Here is a 23,690-nt window from a genome sequence, read left to right as displayed (position 1 = left end):
GGAGGGAAAATGGAGATTCAAAACTTAATAAAACTTCGGGTTGCTGCTTGATCATGCAAATTTTGCCCGGACTATGCAGAGCAGCTGTGGAGCCCTCAGCACAGAAAAGACATGGACCTGTTTGAGTGAGTCCAGAGAAGGGCCATAAAAATAATCAGAGGACTGGATGAGAAATTTGGTGCTGTTTAGCCTGGAGAAGAGAAGGCTCCAGAAAAATCTTGTAGCACCTTCCAGTACCTGAAGGGAGCCTATAAGGAGGCTGGAGAGGGACTTTTTACACAGGCATGTAGTGATAGGACAAGGTGGAATGGCTTCAAACTGAAAAGGAGTTAGTTTAGATTAGATATTAGGAAGAAATTCTTGGCTGTGAGGGTGGTGAGGCACTGGAACAGGTTGCCCAGACATGATGTGGATGCCTCATCCCTGGAAGTGTTCAAAGCCAGGTTGTTTGGGGCTTTTGAGCAGCCTGGTCTAGCAGAAGGTGTCCCTGTCCACAACATGGGGGCTGGAACTAGATGATCTTTAAGGGCCCTTCCAACCCAAATCATTCTCTGATTCTATGAGAAGAAAGCCATATACAGCCATATACAATGAAAGATAATGTCAGCATATCTCTCTGGTTTTCACTTGAAAAGTCAAGGTCCAGTTTGAGGAGGATGATGAGAAAGGCTGAGCTCTGGAGGAAAAGGAGACATAAAAGGTAGGTGACTGGTGTGCCTACATATTGCATGTTATCATCCTCCCCATAGGAGAGAAAAGCAAATCAGAGAGGCACCTATTTGAGTATGTGATTCTCACATTCCCAGCACAGAGTGAGTGCCAGACATAGGGTGGGGGGACTGGTGCAGAGACAGAAGCCTTGTATAAATTAGGGCAATTCAAAACCCACAAATCATCGTGACAACCAAAGGAATTAACCCTGATTATTAGTGGAGACTAGAAACCAAATGTCAAAGCCAAGGACATACAGCCACATTCAGGGCTGGAGATTTTCCAGCTGATTGTAAAAGCAAAGTAAATATGGTGCAATCCCAGGCCTCCAGATGGAGAATGGGGTTAATCCACTAGAAAAAAGGTGCATAAGTTTCCAAACTCAGGAAAAGGAGAAATCAGATTTTTCCTATCCAATCAGAATAGAGAATAAAAGATACAGAATTAAAATCTGAAGCCTCATTCGGCCTATTTTGGGTATATTGTATATGGAGCAATTTCATTCCTGGCTTCCATCAACTTTAATACTCTAACCATTTAGTGAAATGGAGAGTCTACTAGAGTATCCTGTTATAAGGTGGCAGCTGCAGCACTAACTGCTACGGATCCTGTCCACCGGTGCTGAGGCCACATGCTACTTGAGATTTCTGTTTCTGGCAGTGTTCCTGTGCTTCTGTCTCCTCTTCCCATGGCCTCCTTGCTGCACGCAAGTCGCCGTGCAAGGCAATGTTTCTGCAGCACAAGAAACAGACTGCTGTCCACGGAAAGAGATTGAAAATGGACATAGGGGTCTTTAGACCAACACCAGTTGTTATCTGAGCTTGCACAACAGCTTGAGAGAGAAATCAAGATCAAATTAAAGATGTTTTATTTTTCACTAAAATCATAAGGCAAGTGGGTTGATTCCTTGACAGCTCACCTGTGCCCACCTTCATGTGCACTCTCCCACAGACATGCACAAACAGAGTTTCATGTGTGGTATAATGGAATGCCTCTGTCAGTGAGATGGGAGTGCAAATTAATCTGCCCTGATGGCAAAACTACAATTACATTAGGAACAAAACCTAATAGAGAAAAGAAATCAGGCTATTGCCATAAAATGTTGGCCTGTGCTATTACTTGAATAGAAGACCACCAAAACAAAAGCAAGTTGTTCCAGAAAATAATTTTAGTGATTTAGTATATAGTATTTTTCCAAGTTAATACTTGGAAAAATCCTACTCCAGCAGATGATTATGAAGAGCTATGCTGTTAAAGCCTCTGTAGAAGAAAGTGCTCTTTGAAGGTCCCATGGCACCTTACGCAAGAGAAAGTGTCCATAAGAAAATACATATCTTGACTGTTATATTCAGAAAATGTTTAGGGTTTTCTGCAGTTTGTCATCTTTATTTTCTTTCCTGATTACTGGGTGCCGTTGCTGTGCTCTGTTCAGTACTTTCCCAGATTTCGTCACACAAGTGGCTGCGTTCAATAGTGAAAGGAAGCACCTTAAAGCATGCCTTCCGAATACTCGTGAGTGACTTACCCAGATATTCCAAGTGTTACTTTTATTCCACAAGACTGTGGGCACTTGTGTTAACTAGAAAAGCTACTTTTCTGAGCTTTATCAAGTTTATGCAAAATGCTATTGGAATTCAATCTGCATTCATTTTCTTACAAAGTTTTAGCTCCTAACTCAGCAAAGCACTTCAAACAGGTTAATGATCGCACTGATTTTAACCCACAAGTAAAATTAAGGCTGTATTTCATTAATTGGCTACATCAGCATTTTATTTGTCTGAGCCTTAACTAAGCATGTTTCACAGAATTTTAAATGACTCTGTTAGTCTGAGTAAAGGCTGAAAACTGCATTTGTCCCATTTATTCATTAGAGACTTGCAAAAAATCCTAACCTCAGTATGATCAGTGCATGATTTGCCTCTAGCAATGCCAGAATTTTGCTCCATTGTTCAAGTTCCAGTGTACCTGGGTCTTCCCTCTTGTAATATTGCCCATGTAATCACTTGCCATGCAGAGGTGGAAAACCAAGCTTTGTCAGGCACTCTCATGCAGATTCCTATTTGTTAGATGCTGTTACCCATTGAAATAGTATACTGCCTGTGAAAATAGTGTTTAAACAAACTTGTCTTTTTTCACCTGCGTCATTATCTCAGGCTCTCTTTAATGTCACTTAGAGGGGTAAAAAGGAACCCTGGGATATTCTGCAAGGGCTGGTGCTGGCAGCAGGGAGTTTGTACTAACTGTAAGGTTTTAAAATAGTTCCCATTGCATGAGCCTAGGAGAGTGTTTTAGGAGGGAACAGTATTTTATCCTTCTTCCAAGGCTCTTCACCACCTATTCGGCACAGGTGCATTCACCTGTGTCTGCAATGTCAGTGATTATATATATTATAACATGTATATGTATAGATATATATATTAAAGCTCATTTATTATCTTTTAAACCTTCACTGGAGCTTTCCTTTGAGATGCTAAAAAAAAAGCAACTGAGCTCTTCAGCCCCATTCTGTAGATCTTGCAGCTGCACAGACTGGCTGTGCCACCTCGTCACTCCCATCAGGTCCTGCTGGTGTCTCTAATTGTATTGTTCTGTGGGTCTCCGCTTTGTGTCTGCTTTAACTGCGGCTTCTTTTGCAATTGGATAGTGTGTGGAGCATTGTAATCCTGTTCAGTGGCTATGTTTGGGTGCTCGCATAGCATCTGTGCCTCTAATGTCCTACACCCAATAGGGAAGGCGGGGCTGTCCTTGCTCCAAGCTGGCCGGCACTTGTGCCCTGGGAGAGTGCCCTCAGCCTACCTGTTGCAAGGAGAGGAGGCTCAGGAGGAAGGACGCAGAGCCCTCACACTCTGATGAGGAGGTCTTGCTTCCAAATTAAACCATAGTCTGTATTCCTGGTGACATGCCACCTTGGTTTATGGCCAGAGCATCACTAACACAGGGCTTCAAAAAGCCAAGCCCAGGCAGTACTGGCCCCAGTTGCAGGCATATGAGTTGCTTGGATGGTTTCCAGACACCCACTGTGAGTGCAGTGGCTGAAAGGAACGCCAGGCCAGTCAGGCTGGCCGGGAGCAGCGTCCTGCACCTGCGCCCAGTGGACTCCCTGCAAATCTGGTCCCATCAGCACCTCGTCCCCATTGCTGCTGGAGCCTGGAGGAGCCACAGGGAGGGTTGTTTCCTGCTGCACTGGGGAAACAGCTTTGCTTCCCGTCCCTGCAGAAAATGGTCACTCTCCAGCGTGGAAAGCTGCCACATCCTCAACCTCCTTTCCGTTCAACGTGTCTCCCCAGCACAGGGGGACATGGAGTTTATGGGTAGAGCTGGCCCAAACCACAGGTGCCTTAGGGCAGGACACGGGGGTTGGCTGCTCTGTATCGGCATCCGTGGCACAGGACACGGTGGCATAGGGTTGATGGTGCCCCCTACACCTCCAATATAGTTTGAAAAAGACTACAGGAGGGGGCTTCTTACTGCTCTAATCACCCCTCTTTTGTGCTGGAAATAGCTCAGCCGGGACTACCCAGGCGGTATGTATTCATCAGGGCTGCTTTATGTCAGATCAAGCAGAGGTCAGGCTCCTCAGAAGATCAAATAAAAGCACGGTTTATCTTCCCTTGTTGCTGTTAGCTTTCTGAATATTCTGAGTTGGATTCCCCTGCCCACTGCAACTACCCCGTTTTAAAATTTTGGAATTGCTAACACTTTTATTTTCTAAAGGACAGGACTGCTACAAGCCTAAACCCCGTCTGCAGCATAGCCTGACTTTTGCATAAAATACAACCAAAATACAACCAAAAACTGAAAACCAACTGGAATTGGTACAACAACCAGCGTGGTGATGGTACCCACCACATGCACATGGACACTTGGCTCTTGCTGACTGAAGTAATTGATCCCCTGCACAAATCAGCAGAATGATTGCCACAGAGAATTTCATTGTCAGAATAAAAAATGGGACTGTGGAGACCCAGGGGGCTGTGGGGCAGGACAGGGAGAGACAGGGGTCTCAACACCTTGTGCAACGGCCCCAGTTTCACCCCTGCAAGGGTGGAAAACAGAGCTGGAAAACTGACTGCCTGGCAGTGCCTGCCAGGGAACATCAGTTTTGGACATCTGATTTACATGGTGTGGTAGGACTACTCTGGCAAAAGTTTCTCCACTACTCAAAAGAGTCTTTCTCAAAATTTAACTTACCTCCTGCCTCATTACACTAATACTTAAATGCTTGTTGGGGGGTTACTGAGGCCAGGGACACAGTAACCACAGTAACCACTCCCTAATTTCTGATTCCATATTGGGACCATTTTACTGCCATTTTCACAGCTCCTTTTTTGTGCTGTTTTATTATGATTATTATTGTTATTAATATTGTTGTTGTTGTTGTTGTTGTTGTTAGGTGGGTTTTTTTGGTTTGGGGTTTTTTTTAAATTGCTGTGCAGTTAAAGTAAATTTAATGAAGGCAGGTTGTCCAATAAGAAATCTTTGTCCTGTATGTAGTCTGTCAGGCAAATGTTTTGCTCCACTGGTTGAATGAAGAGCTGTAGCAGTCAGAAGACACAGACCTCTTTGATATCAAGGCGCAGGGAGCATCTGCTCAAGAGGCAAATTAGGATCAAAATAGCAAAAACAACAAAGCAAATTTCCAAACATGACATGCAGCTAATTCTCTTGTACTAATAGTTTCTTGTTAAGCCATCAAGCACAATGAATTAAATTCACATGAAATTTAACCGAGGAGCAATGGGTAATTGGGAAGGCAGTGAAAAAGACTTCTTGCTGTTTTCAGAGGGCAGCACTGCCCACATTTTCCTTTTAGACAGAGATAAAGAAAGAATTTCCTAAAGAAAAAAATATCATAACCCCCTGAAAACTGGATAAGCTCAACATTGGTGCTCACATCCCGAGAGGTGGCTGGAAAGAGCTCCTTTGTGGAAGAGCTCTTCAGCCTTGGCTGGTTATCTGCTCCTCCTGGAAGACTGAAAGGTGTCACGTTTTGTACGAAGGCAAAGCTTGTGTTATCCCAGAACTTGAAGCACTTCCAAGTCTTATTCACTGTCAGAGAGAGGTTAAACAAATTAACCCCAGGGAAAGCCTGGCAATCTGTGCAGAGGCAGCAGCAGTCTGTCTTTCAAAAGAAATCCCATGCCAGCCATGCCATTTCATCCCTGTTCATGCTGGTAAAAACCATCCCACCTCGCTCCCATGAGTTCACATGTGATGCTCTTGTGTGCAGCTGTTTACACTACTCACCACAGACCTGACCCTCAGCTTTTGACATGAAAAAGTGATTACATGTGAATTTTCATTGATATTTGTGCCTTCAAAGTTAGACATCCCATGGGAATCTTTTCCTTCTCCATCCCCAAATGGTTTCTCAGTGAGTTTCAAACCACAGCCCCATCAGTAACCATCATTGAAGGTGATTTTTGAAAGGAAGGGTGAGGTCACTCGTCATTGACTGGAGATTGACAGATCCAAATGAAGGACCAGGGAGAAAAGGGTAAAGGAGCCGTCTAAATCTGTGTCTAGGAGTCACCAACGGAGCAGCACATCCATGGATCTGTCAAAGATCATTTTCCTATCCCAGTTGGCTTACAACAGAGTGCTCCTCCTGGCCAGTAGCTACGTGCCTCCATTCCCCCTTGCAACCAGGGAGACCCTCTGAGCCAGAGGCTGAGCCAAGCGACTGCAGCATGGTGAGGGAGAGATGAGCTCTTGGAAGAACAGCACATTTATTCAGTTGATTAATTTTTAACAGGGAAGAAGAGCAAGCATGGGGAAAATTGTTCAGCTAGAAGAGAGGAGAAAGCTGTGAGAACAGAACCAGAAAGGAAGGTGAAGAGCAGGAGAGCAGGGGAGAAGGCCTGTCTCACAGCCCATACTCCTGAGGTGCTCTTTGGGCTGATCAGTAGTGAGTTGCACTCCCAAAAAATGTTTTCGTTTATTTCAGGACAAAGAAAATGGTTTGTTCCACCGAACATATTTTTCATTCAAAATGGGAAAAGCTAGTCCTGAAGGCCTGTTTTCCTTTTTTTTTAATAAAGAATAAAAACCTCATACTTTCAAAAATCCTCTTTCCCTACTCAGGATTAGTTATTTGAATAGAAGGATTTGCTGAACATGACCTGAATTTATCTAGTGTTTTATCCTACCTATAGCAGAATATTTCTGGAGAGTTTATGACTGAAGGGCAGAAACAACGTCCTTGTTTAGCTTCTCTTTAGACTTGTGCAGAATATGGGTACATCCATCTTGTACAACAGCACAGATCCAGGTCCCATCCCTCCTGCTAGAGCAGGCAGTCACTGTGAGCTCTCAGCAGCTAAGGAAGACAGAAGTGATTTGCAGCACCTCTGTGCAGGTCTGCACCCTGTCCAGGGCCCTCACTCCTTGTGGGCGCCACCCAGAGGCACAGCATTCATGAATGTCACCTGTGAAGTTCTGCCTGAGCAGAAGCTAAACTATATAGCCTTGTGCTAAATAGTATGCTTATAGATAGTGGCATATATTTGTCTGGGTGTCTGTAGCAGGAATAGTGGAAAAACAAGAGAGAAGGCAACAAGCAAGCACTTGATCTGACTGAAAGATAAGGGAGAAGTTTAGAGGTCAAGAACTGCTTGAAAAGTTGTGATCTAAAAGGATATCTCATGCTGTTTCTTTCCAGCTGAGCTGAGGGTGGCAGGATTGTGGTAAACAGCCTTTGGCTGCCCATCTGGGTCATGCCGAAATAATGACATGATGGGATTCAATGTCTCGTGATGTTATTTATTGGGCTAAACATGCCAAATAGTGCAGAGGCTTACACACTCAGGTCAGTGTGTTGTTATTTCTGCATTTCCCACTTAAACAACTCCTTGTGCTTAAAAAGTTACCTGGCCCTGCCATATGACCTCCAAGTGAGCAAGCCAAGATTTTTAACAATATCTATCACCTCTGTTTCACAGGTCAGTGTTCTTTATAAACTGCTGGTGTTATCTTGAAAGATCTATTATGAAAGACAGCATAGAAAACATTGGTGCAAAACTAACAAGAAGCACATTGCTTCTGTTTAGGAGGAACTATCCATGTGATGTAGGTACAAAAAAAATTCCCTGTTTCAAAACGCACATTTTATCTATGCAGGATCATAGTCCCATAATTCTGTTCAGCATTTCAATGGCACTTACATGGAAAATGATTTATTCTCTCACAGACCAAGAAGGACTGGGAGGCTAACTTTACTGTTCCAGGAAATACTTTGCCAATGCTAACTTGTGAACTGTTAGCAGCCAAATACTCTTAAGATTTATTCTAGCCAAGGAACTACTATCTACCAGTTCTGGTTATATTTCTTTTCCTATTCCTCTTTAAATTACAAGTTTCCACTGGCCCAAGTTGCTTTCATGTTTATTGTCTTTAATACAGCAAGCCTGCAGCTGGCAATAACTTTTTGGGTTGTCTGGCTGTGAACTTTACATTAGAAAACTTCAAACTGTGTTTCTCCCATCTCTTAGAGCAGAACTATTCTTATGCAGACCTCTACCAGTACATAGAATGCTGCAATGATAGTAAACAAACAAACAAACAAACCAAACAAAAAAAAAAACACCCAAAACCAAACAAAACAAAAGGCAGGGAAAAAAAGAGTACCATTATAAATACTTTTATTGCTGGCGTAGATTATTTACTGCCCATTTAGTTAATTCCTATAAAATAACACAGCTGAATGCCTTGAAGTTGCACGCATACAGATTACTAATTAAACATGCAGTTAAATGGCTTGACCTGGCACAATTCTGACCATTAAAATCATTAAAGAAATAGAACTGTTGCAGTTGCTTCAAGGCAAAGTCTCCCAGTGAATAATTGGGGTATTGCAGTGGTTTGGGGCAGTTTGGGACAGACAGGGTACTCCCAGGCTGGAGGGACTGGCTTGGGAACCAGCTCCTTGGGAACTGACTGCCTGACCCCATCTCTCAGCCCATGACTCCAGTTCATCTCTCTGTGCCATGGAGACAAGGGTAGCAGGACATAGGGGACACTGGGACTGGGGCAAAAGTTAAAAGAAATCAGCCAGAAGTACGAATTCATATTTTGATAAAGGTTTAGCTGAATTCAAGCCTTTTGTTATAATCCCTGTGTGCAATTGCAGTAGAAGATCAGCCAGCACTACAAATGCACATTCTTCTGCTCCTGTCCCCTGTCCCTCAGTGGTCCCAGGGGCAGCTCAGGGCTAGGTTAAGGGGCTGGGGCATCTCAGCTGACCACACAGAATGTCTTAGCAGCACTTCTTGGGCTGAAACTTCAGTCTAGCTTGGAGTATTTGAATAACTACACTTCGGTGACAAGAACGAGAATTTCATCAAAACAGGAGCTTCCTTGAAAGGATATCAGCCTGTGCTTTCATGAGAAAGCTTCCTCTGCAGTTTCCATCCTGAAGAGCCTGTCGCCCACCCTCGTGTTCACTGTTGCTGTGTTCATGTGCACTAGGCTGGAGTAGGCGTTTTCCTGTCCCTAAGTGCAGTTTAGCCTCAGAAATTACTATAATTCTACTTATTTAAACAGACCTAATTCTTCAATAGAAGTACTATTTCAACAGAAGCAATTAAAAAGTTCTGCTGTCATGGCAAGGCACCTGCTTCTATCAAAACTTCATTTAGCTTATCATTCTGTTTGACTTTCTGGAGTAATTTTAGAACAGACAGGGTTTTTTGTTCTACTAAGAATGCTTCCCTTTGAGAAATAACAGTTTGTAAAACTGACCTACCATGAAATTTGTGATTTTTTTCTCAGAGGACAGCAAGGTGAAGCTCTCTCATTTTCATCCATTAATTACCAGGGGAAAGAAGTATGAAACATGTAAACATCTTACTGAAATTATAAAAGAGATAGCAAACTATGACACGTCTGCAAAGGTGATAATGACATTAGCAGAACCTAACCGAAGTATCTTAAGAAAACTATTGTAGATGTATCCTAATATAAAGCATGGGCACCCAGGGGGAAACAAAGGCAAATGGAAGTCTTCTTTATGTTTACTGAACTCATCATTAAGTGTTGCTTGGATTTCATGTGAAATTCACCCTTTTTACAAACAACCACACTAATAAATGAAGCGCTGTCTCATTGGCACCAGAGTTTCTTGCTGTTTCTTTGTAAATAGAAAACGGAGGTGTATATGAATATATATTTTTCCTGAACATATTAATATTTGTTCACCTGTCTGCAGGGCTCAGGTGGTGATGCTGTGGGTGGATATGTTGGCCACCAACACCCATCCCATGTCTCATCTGCTGAGGAAGACACACGGTGTGGACATACCCCTGGTACTGCTCCATTGCAAGTAATAGCACTGACTTGTTCTCATGGGGATTTGGCATGTGTAACCTCTGAATATACTTCAGAAATCAGAACTTCCATAAATGTCGATACTTGGTGAACCTACCTGCTAAACCAATGCCAGGAAGCATTTTCTTCTGCTTTCCGATCACAGCATAAGCCACCTGTTTCTCTTCCATGGCAGGGTATGTACTGCAGCCACCCCAATAGCTGGGCCTAACTTGGCCATGTAGGCAAGGTGCAAGAGCAGCCTTCTGAAATGCCCAGCAGTGCCATGTCAGGTGGGGACATCTGCAGCTTCTCTGCACATGGGCAGGGCAACACCAGCTGCAGGGTCACCTGAACCTGAAAGCATTGGGTCTGCTGCTGACCCCACGCAGCACCTGAAGGGAGCTGACATCCAGTATAAAGTATGTGTTGCCTTTATACTTTTATGAGTCTGCCTTCTTCTTACAAGCATCCACTTATTCCTTTCAACAGAGAACTGTGTCCTTGATGTTCTCAGCATTACCCAGCCAAAACATCTATTCCTGCCAGCTTTTACTGCTGCTCTGAAAGCTGCAGAGTTTTTTTCTGAATGTGCTTCATCTTTTTTCGGAAGTATAAGAAGAGGTATTTCAGAGAAAATATTTACTTCTGAAACATCCTGGAGACACATGAACAGCAGAAAAGCTGAGGATCAGGAGGAAAAAAACAAGGCTTTCACGAACCTCACTTGATGCCACAGACTCACCGCAATAGGTCAGAGCTGACACTAATCTTCTTCCAACTCACATTGATCTTCTCCCAACAGAATGCCTGATCCTCAGTTAATGAACAGGGATTAAGGGCCCCATGAGAGCCTTACACTGGGCCCAAGAAGGTCCTGGAGCAGAGCTGGGAAAGACTGCAGTGTCTGCAGGTAGAATCTTTCCTCTGCAGCTTCCCAAACAAGATAAAGCCATTACTGATTGGCCAGAGAATAGGAGCAATATCTCATTATCTATATGGCCAACCACAGCTGTATATCATATCAAAATAGCATGGCCCACTGAAGACCAGAAGCACTTGTGTGCAAAACCTTTTGATTCACTGCTTGTTATCCAAACTTCCTTTCATGAGAATGGTTGAAAACATGTCAAAAAGTAAATCATATTCCTGGGGACATTCACAAGATACTGATGAAGACTGGTCAATAAATGTTTGCAGGAGCATTTGCACAAGAAGTGGCCTTCTCTTTGTGGTCTGAATTGCAGATTTATGAATATTAGCTGATAATTCACTAATTTAAACAGACTATATATGATTCTCATCATCTGGTCAGGAAGCTGATACAGTGCCGCACAGCTGGGATGAGAAGAAATGAATACCAAATATTACCATTATTTGAAGGTCGTTCCTGGTTGTTTGCATGTATAGTCATAGGTGGTGAAACATAAAGAATCCCACAAAAACCTGACATCACCGGGGATAATTTGCAAACAGAAATTAGACTGCGTTTTTTAAATAATTTGTGTCTAGTTCTACTGTGAATAGTTGCCTGACTCTAATAATAACTGGCTAACAGAGATCGAGTAGCAAGTATTATATTCAGTCATAAATCCAGTCTAAAAATAATTCCCTTAGAGCCCTTTTGTGAGTAAACTCCAACATATTCAAAGCAATCACAACTGCCTCCTGGATAACATGGGAATAAAAAATGAGACAAAATATGCTGAATAAATTATTCACTGTGAATTGTCCCCTTGACTCTAACTTTTACAAGATGCTTTTTAGAAAAGTCCGTTTTCTAAATAGATAATGTAGAGCTACATATCAGAATATATTAAGAGTCTTTGAAGAGCTCTAAATTTTTTGCAGAACCAAAGTTTGTTTAATGACTATTTCAAGGAATGAGGCCGAGAAAGCAGTACTGGAAAAAAAAAATCACACTGTTTTGTTTCACTGCATCTTTTATTTACCTTTTAATCTCTCTCTTTTTCATTCTCACTTACCCACTGTGGGACATCCATATTATTGGTTCCAGATTTGGGATAATTCCAAGTCACAGTTTCTGACTGATGCTTTTTTTTATCCCTGTATATCTTTTTGCAGCGTATTTTTATCTCCCAACATTTTTCCTAGCAGTTAAATTTTGGTTTGATCTCATGTATAGAATCATGAAGATTAAGAAGTGCCACAATTTATTACAGTACATTTTAAGATTATTATAATAAAGTTTTAATTCCATTTCAAAATTCAGAAATTAAACATGCAAACTACTCTAGTGGAGGTGTCCCTGGTGGGGTGGAACTAGATGGTCTTTAAGGTCCATTCCAACCCAGGCCATTCTATGATTCTGTAGCCAGGCTGAATACGGGTTGGAAAATACAACACAGTAAAGAGCTGACACAGAGTTGTGCCTCCCTGACAAGTTTTCTTACAGCTGTGTATGTTTTTATGCCACTCACAAGGCTCTGGGGCCCACACAAGGGAAGCTGCAGAGGAGGGGGAACACAATTACTTCAAGCAAGCAGTGAGGGGTATGGCACGTGCTCGCCACTGGAGTGAAAGGCATGTCATGCACCTGCTTTGTGATTGCAGCCTGCCCTGAGCAAGCATTGACATGGTCCATCTTGTGGCATGCCACAGGATAAGGGAAGGCATGCAAGACACCGCAGCCGCAGCCACAACCACGTCTGTGCCACCAGCCTGGGCCCCAAGCCTCCTCACTTTCCAAATCCTGTCAGTTGCTGGCAAGCAGCAGGGTCAGATGGAAAGTTCAAGGGAGACATTTTGTGATCTTTCATCCACTTGCCAGCTATAACTTGAGGAAAAGAAACATGGAAGACTTAATTTAGGCCACAGAACAATATTCTACATTATTAGTATAAGATGTGCTACTGATGATGCTGTAAGAGCTCAGTATTATATGGTGGCAAAGTAGCTACTTCAGCCTCCTTTGTCTGAACAGTGTGGTTGGTAGAAACCCCACAAAAGTCATGGTAGGTATATAGGAACGGTTGCACTTCATCTTGCAATGAGACAGTCTGGTGTACTCAGACCCGAGGCCCACACATTTGGAGAAGGTGTAGAAAACTCTGTCACAAGATAAAACTATATGAAAAGTCTGTTTGTTCATAAAGATGTGGCCAGCTTCAGGAGGAAGGTAGCAGGAGAAGCACTCTTCAAATGGAACACATAATGGCATTCCCACAGGAGCTCATCTGCCTGCGTCTTATAAAGGATAGGAAGCAACTCATTTGTAATAAGCAATGTTTATTTGTAGGGCAAAATGGATAGAGAAGCTTCCTGCATTGATAGAGACCCCTGTAAGTACAAGGCACTGCCTGATCTCATTCCCAAGTCTTCAGCAAGAAGAAGGCTGGTCCTGTCAGGGCCCAGTCTGGTGCCTGGCAGCCCAGAGCTGCATCCTTGCTGAAGATGCATCCAAACCTGGTGTCAGAACTGTCATCATCTCAGCCTTTTCAAGTCCAACTTTTGCATCAAAGCTCAGTAGATCCTTAACTGGAGGAGGGAAAAAAAACAAAACAAAACAGTTTTTGGTAGTGTTTTGGATCTAGAAAAGCCACTGTGCATGAAGAGGGTTGTGTGACTGATGGAGAGGTGGATACTGTGGGATTGTACATGTCTCGCCTGAGGGAGGGAAGGACTCACTCTATAAATGACTGACCAACAGGATGAGGATCTGCTACTTCAGAAGTGGAGATCTCAACACATGCCAGGTCTTTAATACCTCTGGTTTCTTCTTTACTACAAAACCTAGACTAGTAGGGCAACCACTGGCAGAGCTAGCACAGGCTTCCCTGCACTGCAGTGAATCAAAAGCCCAACACCTTTTTCAGTATGATTAATTTAACACTTGTTGCAACCTTAATCATACCAGGACTCCTCTTCTGTATCTAGCAGGACACATCATCTAGTTAGCCAGAGCAGAAGAGCAGGATTTAATCTCCTGCTTGTGACTGTGCCATGAGAAGCTGGGGGAGGTAAGGAATGAACTTCAATTTCACTTACTATCACTGTGATCACTTTACCCATTCCAGAGCCATGGCTTTTCCCCCACACTGGTGACAGTAGGATCTTGCGGAAGGTTTTCAATGCTCTTCTGTTGCTAGATCCTGCTATTCTGGTGTCTCAGCTAAATCCTCACCCAAGACAAGACTGCAGATCCTCCCTCTGAACAACACAGCTAAATAGGGAGCCATTTTTAATGCAGTGAAAGCAATGACTGCCATGATGTGGAAGGAAGTACTTATTGATTCACCTAAAACAGACCAAAAGGACAAGCTGTTCAAGCTAATGCTGCTCTGATCTATAAAGACAGCAATTAAACCCGAAGCTCCTTTGGTACTGACAGAACAGCAGCATATGCAACCCTGCATCTTCTCACTTTGAGTTACCTGAGGGGGCACCACACAAGTGCCCACAGCCACCACTCTGCTTCACCCCTCTGGCATTGTAGGGATAGGTACAATTTTGGAAGAATTTCTGATGGAAAGCTAGAACTCAATTTCACTTAGGAGGACTGTAAAATGCCTTCTCAAACGGGTTAGATTTTTTTCCTTCCTTCTGCATTTCAGAGAAAGTTGCAGGGAGAAGCTGTGAGCAAGCTATCTCCCTGGTATGCAGAGAGATAACATGTTTGCAAACTTGTACAAGTCCTCCTTGGTCCAGAGTGGGTAGGGGAGGAGAGAGAGAAGATAGAAAAAGCCTTGGAGAAGGCCAGGCATTGCCTTTTTACCCTGAGGACCCGATGCGTGCATCTTCTTAAGAAATGGTCTTTGCATCTAACATAAACCTTTTTTTTTAATCCTTCCACTACCTTGGCATTCTTGGGAAGAATACCTGTGTATGTTTTACCTTACAGGCACCCAGTCTGTCTGGCAGCGTGAACATCCTACTCTACCCTGGAAATCAAAATCCTGACCCCATCACATACAACCAGCCTCCAAACAAAATTCAAAGGACCTGGGAGGGTGAGAAGCAAGGTCAGCAGAATACTGCCCAGTGGATGCTGCTGCCACCTGACAGGTGAGAAGTTTGCTGCATGGCACCACTCCAACTTAATTTGGTGCCTCTCCTGTCTTTTCCACTTCACTCTGGCTGGAGCATGCTTCCTCTGGCTCTGGTTACTGGCACTGGCATCTCCCTGCAAACCCCACACCTCCCTCATCCTGGCCATGCCAGTGGTAGGACCAGCCGTCACTTGTCAGATGATGCCACCTGTGCTTGCAATTTCTTGAAGCAATGACAAGAGTGGGTTTTTTTCACCCTTCCCTTCCACAGTAGTATATATTTTTCATCAAATGTAATTATTATTACTTTTAGAAGACCTCTGACTTGCCTGTGAGCCCACTGCTACTACACAAACATTGCTTTTCTTCACTGTGTTTTACAGTCATATTTTTCTGGATCACACTCGTTTTTTCTAAACTCAAAAGCAGTATCTCAATGTTACTTCTTGAAATACAGCAAAACATAGTGTCTCAGCTGTTGGCAGCATGTGATGAGCAAGAGAAAGAGTGCAAAGAAGACAGAGGAATTTCACTTGGAAAGCCAAGGAAATTGTTTGTCATGCTGTCACTAACAGACCAAATAACCTGTATCTGGCAGCCACAGAGGGTCCCTAAAGAGGGGACTCAAGGGCATCCCATATACACCCTGTAGGACTGATGGCCTCCCTGCAACACCTTCATCTTCTGGACAGAAACAAAGGTCTTGGAAATAAGAGAACCCCAAGGTCAGAATTGCAGCTACTAGGTGATTTCCCAGAGTCCCAGGCAGTGTGCTTACATTCCCAGGATCAGGAGGAAGGAAAAAAGATGGAGTCTTTTTTTTCCCCATTGATGGGGGATCTCCTGGGCTGAGAAAGTGATGCTACATTTGGAAATTGGTGGCCTCTCACACTCCTTGTCCTTCCACAGGCCAGATGTCCAGGGAGGTCATGTTGTGTCCCAGGGAAGAGCCGAGACAGGTCTCATTGGTATTAAAAAATAAATAAAATAAATATGAGATTGAAATGACAAAATAACTTCCTTGCAGTCTTCATCTCCTTTCTCTCTTCACCTCCCACATATTACTCATCTATTAGGTTTTCCAATAAATCAGTTATTTTTTGTCCCCTGCAGCTCTGATCTCCAGACATAACATTCAGCATTTCTGATGAACTCATAGCAGTCTCCAGAGAAAACAATAATTGCCACAGAATTCATGAATTTTTGTTAGAATCATTCCCTTGTCATTCAGCATCCAGAAAATCAAATCATGGTTCTGAAGCAACACAAGGACCACAGAGTTGCTCCTCCTTCAACTTTGTCAGAGAATGAGAGAATCACAGAATATTCTGAGTTGGAAGCAAACCACCAAGATTATTGAGTCCTTTTCTTTAATCATCATGGCTAGGCTTTGCGAACGAAGATGTGGGAAGGGCACTACCCACGTTTGTTGCAAGCGCGTTGGTGGCTAAAAAGGCCAATACGAGATAGGCATGCCCAGTTGCAAAAGGCACAACAGAAAAACTCCTTAGATGGTAAATTCTGCAAGACTCGATTCTTTCTGCGTTTTCTTTTCTCCTCAAGGGTGATCCTGTGTGCTTTCTCAAAGGCATCAGCAGCATTATAGATGGTGTGTCTCCAGACCTCCCAGTTGAAGGCCAGAGTAGACCAGTTATGGTGGTCAATATGGCCAAGGCTGAGATGTTGTTTCAGGGAGTCCTTGTATCTTTTCTTTGGGGCTCCTCTCTTGCGGCAGCCAGTGGCAAGTCCACCATAAAGCAGGATCTTAGGGAGGCGGTGGTCCTTCATCCTTGAGACGTGCCCTGCCCAACGCAGCTGTATTCTCAGCAACATGGCCTCAATACTTGTGACTGCTGCTTGTTTTTCTTTAATACTGTGTAACCTATTCACTTCTTCCCATAATTCCTTCACCTGGTGACACAGCTATTCCCAGGATGCAGCTCCATTGCCGAAAGGGCGGGGCCCACTTTCTCTCTTCATCCCCATTGTATCAGGGTGAATTTATGCTGATACTTCTGGTCTGTGTTTGGCCCAGACAACTGTAAAAGTTTTGTTCTTTCCCTGCCAAGTTATAAGAAAACAAGTACTGATAAATGGGTACCTCGTCCTTGGAGAGAGAGCTTCTTGTATAAACTGTTTTAATTGGTGTTCTGTGATTGGCTAATTGTTCTCCAAGGTAGCTTGAAGGAGAGATTGAGGAGGAGAACGATGAAGTAAACTCACCGACTCAATTAAGAAAGACCCCCCCAAGTGCAGTATGCAGGCACAGGGAAAGCCATGCGTGTGCAGAAGAGATGCACTTACATAACCAGGGGGTTGGACGGAGAGCCTCTGGCTGGGTGGTGATGACCACTCCTGACTAGGTTGAGGTCACTCAGTATAAAAGCAGATAGCACTTTCTTGGAGGGGAGCTAGCTTTACCTCAAGGACAATGTTGCCTTTGGCGGGGACGCCTGCCAGTTTGTGAACATACTGACTCTCCAAGGATGCAACTTCTGCTATGGATAATTATAGGCATGCTAGGTCGGTAAGATAACTTTATGGGCAACAGCTGGGTAACTGGAGAGGTCATGCTGGGGGCTTATTTCTCTCGTCCTTCCTCCCTTTTGAGTTTGTTCGTTATGTTGGCCACCTCTTGGTAATAAATATTGGGTTTTGTTAAACTTGCAATGGTGTAATGGTTTTCAAACTTCAGTATGTTCAAACCCCTCCCTAATACACCCATTCACAGCATCAAAACCCTCCTGGTCCTGCCAAGCTGCAAGCAGGAAGCACAAAGTTCTTTTTAATATTTTATTAATACAGAGCCAAGTCAGGAACCTGCTACCTTTGAACTTTACAGAAACGCTGGTATTAATCCAGGAGTTCTCATACCAGGAGGTATGACACCAGGCTAAATGTGTCCCTCCTGACTGTCAGTCCTTGAGAGTAATAGATCTTCAGAAAAAATAAAGAGGTCACAACAAAGCTCTGTTGAAGATATCTCATCTTCCAAAGACTTTATTTTCTGAGACAAGAGAGTGATATGTTGTTATGCTTGAAACCACATCAATTTAGTTACCATTTTCACTAATTAGCAAAATAAATTTTATGTGCCCTAAGATGTGCATTAGTCAATCAATGTCAAATAAGTCTGTCAGAGAAACTTTCAGCTCATAGACACATTAATTATACCTTTTCAAACAACAACAATTTGAATTCAAATTTTTTTCAAAATTGAAAGTTCCTTCGAACTGAAATTTCTGAGAGCTATGTTCATCTGATATTCACTAGAATAACAGAAATATTGAGTTAAATCCAAAGTGCTGGTATCTTCTCTCTCTTCATCCACAGGCAATGAAGGACTGAATAAAGGAAGAAATACTGATCACAGGGAAATGTTTGGGAAGATACACTGGGGAATAAGCCATCTCTTTAAGTATGTTAGAGTTTAAACAGGCGTACCGGATGAACCGTTTTTTTGGTTCTTTGGTCAAGCAAAGTAATTACATCTGGCTTGATCCAAAGTATGGGGTTTTTTCCACCGAAATTAACATTTAAAAGAATTATTTCTTCCAGACAAAGCAATTACTGTGATAATGAACGTGTTGACATTTTCGTGGTTTACTTGGAGTTTTACAAGTCAACAGAAAGCGGAAATTGGTGTTTCTGTCCTGGAGGAGGAGGTTGGGGAAGCTCTGTCCCTGGCTCTGGCCATCTCCATCATACACATAACCACTGCCAAGCTTCCCCAGTGTTCAAGAAAATAAAGCAGAAATAAATGGAGACTGAACACCAGAAAAGATATTCAGTTGGTATTATGGCAAGCCCTGGAGTTAAAACACATTTTGCGTGGCACAGAGAGTAGTTAGGCATTAGCAGAATGACAGGATACAGTATGCAGATATTTGACATTTCACATCTCTGTGATGCTATGAAATAATCTGCTGGAACAGTTTAATAAGCCAGAATTAATATAGCACTTTCCTAAGAAAATGTAAGAGTATTTTCCTGCTGAAACTGGAAGAAAAATGTTCCCCCTGAACAAATCACAGAGTATAGCACAAGTGGGAACTTTAGCCACAACATTGTCAAAGTATAAAAGTTAAATAACTTTAGGGGTTTTTTTCCATGTGTCAAAGATGTATGAGGCAATTCCTCAAAATAGCTTGCCTATACACTTTGTAACACAGACTGGAATTTCCCTTCTCCTCCTGCACTCTCATTTCACCTCTAAATTCAAACCCTGACGAGCACAATTTGTACAAGACTGTGACACTATAGCAACACTTTGGATAATTCTACTGTGTAGTTAAACATACATATGTTCAAAAAGATACTTAAATCAATGTGATAGATTTTCAAATGGTCTTGTGGTTCATGTTGCCCACATCGTGTTATTGCATTTATTGTTTATTTTAGAGAAATATTTTTCGCAATGGTACAAAAGGATGAAGTCATGCTGCTCACAGCATTCACTTATTTGTTCAGATACTACAAGGACCATTTTTAAAATCCTATATTCTGTTACTCAAACATTAGTTTCTTCAATCCGCTGGGGAACCAATGCCAGACAAACAACACTGCAAATGACATGTATGCCAGAAAACGAGTGCATCTCTGTGACTACAAGCTGATCTAGCAGCTGACTTACAGCTTTTCACTTTAATATTATTCATCTTTATAACCATTTGTATTTTATTCATGAGTTCTAAATTTTTCAGAAACTAGAACAAGTAATACAGTGTTATCCCGACGTATTGTACAGCTGCAAACACTGCCTATTAAATCTGAAGTAATTGTCCTCTGCTTTGTCTTTGCCTGAGGTCCTACCCTATTAATTCTAATAGTAGCAGGCTTTGGGGGTTTCTTTGTCCGGACACTTTTTTATTTAATTCTTACTTAATAAATTGTTCCAGAGTCATGTGCTGTTAGCAGCCTCTGTCTCAAAAAAGTGTCTGTTTTCCTGTAGCTTTTGCCTGGAATATCAGTTTAATCACAAGTAGTTTTCAAGTAGTCTCAAGGTTTACCTGCTTTGCCAGACCTGCCTACATATACAAATGACTATCAGGTTTTGAAAGACGTAATTCGTGTCTTTCCTTAAATGTCACTGCCATCTGCACTTTTACTGTCCAGGTACATGACATTTTTTTTTCTTTTCTTCCTTATAAATGTCATTGCCTCTTTTGATCAAGTTGTTCTTGCTCACCGCTGGTGTGGCAGCAGAGCTGGGCACACCATCCTGCTCCCAGCTTCAGTCCTGAGCCTCCCACAGCACCGTTAGCCCAGCCAGAAGCTACGAGTTTCTGGAACGCAGCTATTGCTATCAACCCCCAAATTCTGGGCTGCCATCATGGCCCAGCCCTCAAGCCATGCTGTGTATTTAAGAGGTAAGGGCTAAGCAGTTCAATGTATTCCCACAGTCTTGTCTCTCTGCTTAGACAAGTTGCAGTAAAGCCACCACTTATTGCCGATATTGATTGACTGTTTTGATACTGATATCCACTTAAAACCTACTGCTGCATGAACATAAACTGTCACAAGGCACTGGGAAGAAATGCCAGTCTTCCACCAATTTGGGCTGGCTGGTAACCAGTAAAATAAATGTAGAAAATTGCATGTCCTAACTACTCAGTGTGTGTGCTGCCTGGGTCTTCAAAGCAGCATCTAAATCTGCTGAATGTGTAAAAATACACCATTTCACTTAGGTGTTTGACTGGGTAAGGTGATTTGTGTGGTGATTTGCGCTAATTAATTTAGGCATTTCTTTAAAAAATCCCATGCAACTTTTAAATAGAAATTGAGAAGGTGAAAAGGGGAAAAGCCAGTGAAAGCCCTGCGGCTTGCAGGCCCACCATACCATTCTGCTCCTCTGAGGCCAGCAGTCATGTCAGAGGTCTGTTCTTCATCTTGCAGTCATCACATGTTGAATGTCCTAGAAGGCAATGAAGGAAAACAAGCACCACAAGCACTTCACTTCCTCGGTTTAACAGAAGGTTTACCTGGTACATACGGATCAGGGGTGAATTTACATTGTCTTTCCAGGCTAACTGCCTGGCATAGATGGCTTCATGGATTCACTGCTATCATTGTTCATCTCCTGAAAGAAAAAGTATTTTCAGTTATGTTGCTAGAGTCAGGTTTCCAAAAGTATTGAGTCATGAATCCATTCAGTCATGACTCCACATTCACTGGCTTTGAATTAATTGCAGTGAGAAAAGAAGGCCAAGAATTTGTTGAGGGTTTTTTTTTAAATTCCCAGATGTAAGAAATACTATTAACCAAACCCTAAACTTTTATTGCTAAAAGGAGTGTACTGGGGAACTTATCACAAATTCTAATGAGATTTCTTCCATCTCCCCATAAAATTTGGAGGGACACTGATTTTAAGCTACCTTTGATGAGGTTGCATTTTTAACAGAATATATTCCTTGACATAAATAGTCATGCTCACAAAGGAAGACTGTTTTCACTATGGCTACTGGACCTCAGGATGTGTCCTTTTAGTCAAAATAGGGGCAAGTGAGAAGATCAAGTGGATGAAGTACTCAGCTAAAAGCTGATCTCTTTGAAGACACTTTAGAGTGTATGTGGACCACACTGTTCCATATATTAGTCAAAATGTTTCCCTCCACTCCAAATAAGCATAATCTTAACAGGTAAATAAACACTAACATTCCCACATAGGTCTGTTGTATGCAAGTGAAACCAGGATGTGTATTGGACTAAGTTATCTGAGTTTCGAAATGTTCCACTCTAAATCTCAGTCAGACACTTTGCTATGTGTCTTATATTCCTTACTGGTTTATTCACCTACAGTTCTTGTGCATTTAGATTATAATTTCAGAGGGTTTAGAAGCCATCCCTAACAAAACATCTGGTATTCTTGAAGATATTTTGTCCTGGTACCTTCAAGTGTTAGCAGTCACATAGACATCATTAGTTTGCATTTGGTAGAAGCAACTGTGCAACCAAATGAGTTGCTTAGAAATTCAAAACAATACCAGGCAATAGTATTAAAACTGCTGTTGTATATAAAGTTTGTAAAAAGTTTAAAAGAAAAAACTACTATATGAAAGAGCATTCTCATAATACTCAACTGGAACTGCAAACACAACTTACATGAAAATTTTGAAAGTAGCTGACGTTTACATAGCTGTTGTCTACTAAAGCCTTCTCCCAGCAAAAAGCAAAATAAAATTACTAGCACTGTTGTCTTGGACGAGTATTTTGTATTATTACTATATTATAGTTTGGAATTGATACGAGTCTTAAATCCCCTGGTACAATAGAGAGTGATCTCACTTTCATGACCTTTGCTGGCAGTGCCAGTTATACAAGCTCACAAATCTTACAGCTTACCCCTGAGAATACCACGAATTCAGACCTCTGCTGCCTTCGTGAAAATGGATATTTCCTGGTTTGAAGACTTTATTACATGCTGCATAGAAAAAATATACGCATTTCATACTAAAATCAACAGAAAATCCGTGCACTCCGCTGCACTAAACTGCACATAATTTAACCCACTGTTCTCTTTGAGCTGCATTAAATTCCAGTTTAGCTGTGTCCCCTTCAAGGTACTGCACATCTCTCTTACTCATCCTTTGTCTGCTACATAATTTCTTTCTGATTCTCCGTCTGCAAATTTTAACCCATGTGGCCTTTGGCTGTAGCATTAGAGATGCTTTCTGGCTACCCTGAATTACCTTTCTGGCTACCCTGAAATTTTATCTTATCAGGTTTTTTCTGAACCAAGAGGAGTCTGAAGCAGTGAGGACGCTCCTTTCTCTCGAGCCTGTTTAGATCATATAGTGCTTGCATGCACTTGCCAGTTCACATTCTCTGCTTCTATTATTGCTGACTGCACTGACTATCACCAGCCAGGAGGCTCTGTCTAGTTTAAGGAAGATGCTTTATGTTGCCATCACTAGACAAAAGAGCCTAAAGTTTTTAAAAAATCCACCTGAGCACCTTTTGAATCTCCTCTTGATCATGCTGTACAGAATTAGACAAAACTCTGCAGAAGGAGAACTCCTTTCAGTGATGTGGAAAGAATGATGCTCTTCACTGGCACGTGTGGGGAGAAAGATGCAAATTCTCCAGCCTAATTTCTAATAACGCATACAACTGAGGGGGAAAACTCCCAGTACTGTGATACCAGATGCCAGATACACTAAACTGCACATACCTGTAACAAACACAGCATCTCGATAACACTCTACAGAAAGGATGTGTGCATGGTGGTACTTGGTCAAAGGTTGGACTTGATGGTCTTGCAGGTCTTTTCCAACCTTAATGATTCTATGAATCCATAACCTTTCCCATTCATCTGTCTTCTCCTGCATGCTCAGGAGAAAAAGTGGGGTTTGCAGGCTCTCTAAAGGCCTGGAGTCTGGGACATTAGTGAAGGAGTGAGCCCAAGGTCAGTGAAAGAGTGCAGAGAGGTGCTTGCCAGCACTCCTCCTCTCTTGACTTGAGCTTGAGTCTTCAATTGTACAAACTGTGTATTTCTCTCACCCAGCCTACATGTCTTTTTTAGGGTGCTGGAGGAGCTGGTGTGTGTAAGAGGGAAGTCAGAGAGCTACTGAAGTACAGACACAGACCTGTGAGTCTGAAGTGTTCCCGTGCCCATCAGTACAGTCATAGGAACATCCATGTAGGCCCAGAGCCTTAAATAACCTGTTC

This window comes from Neopelma chrysocephalum, unplaced genomic scaffold, assembly GCF_003984885.1.
Source record: "Neopelma chrysocephalum unplaced genomic scaffold, ASM398488v2 Primary Assembly neopelma1_97102, whole genome shotgun sequence".
Lineage (NCBI taxonomy): Eukaryota > Metazoa > Chordata > Aves > Passeriformes > Pipridae > Neopelma > Neopelma chrysocephalum.
This window is presented reverse-complemented; position numbering follows the sequence as displayed.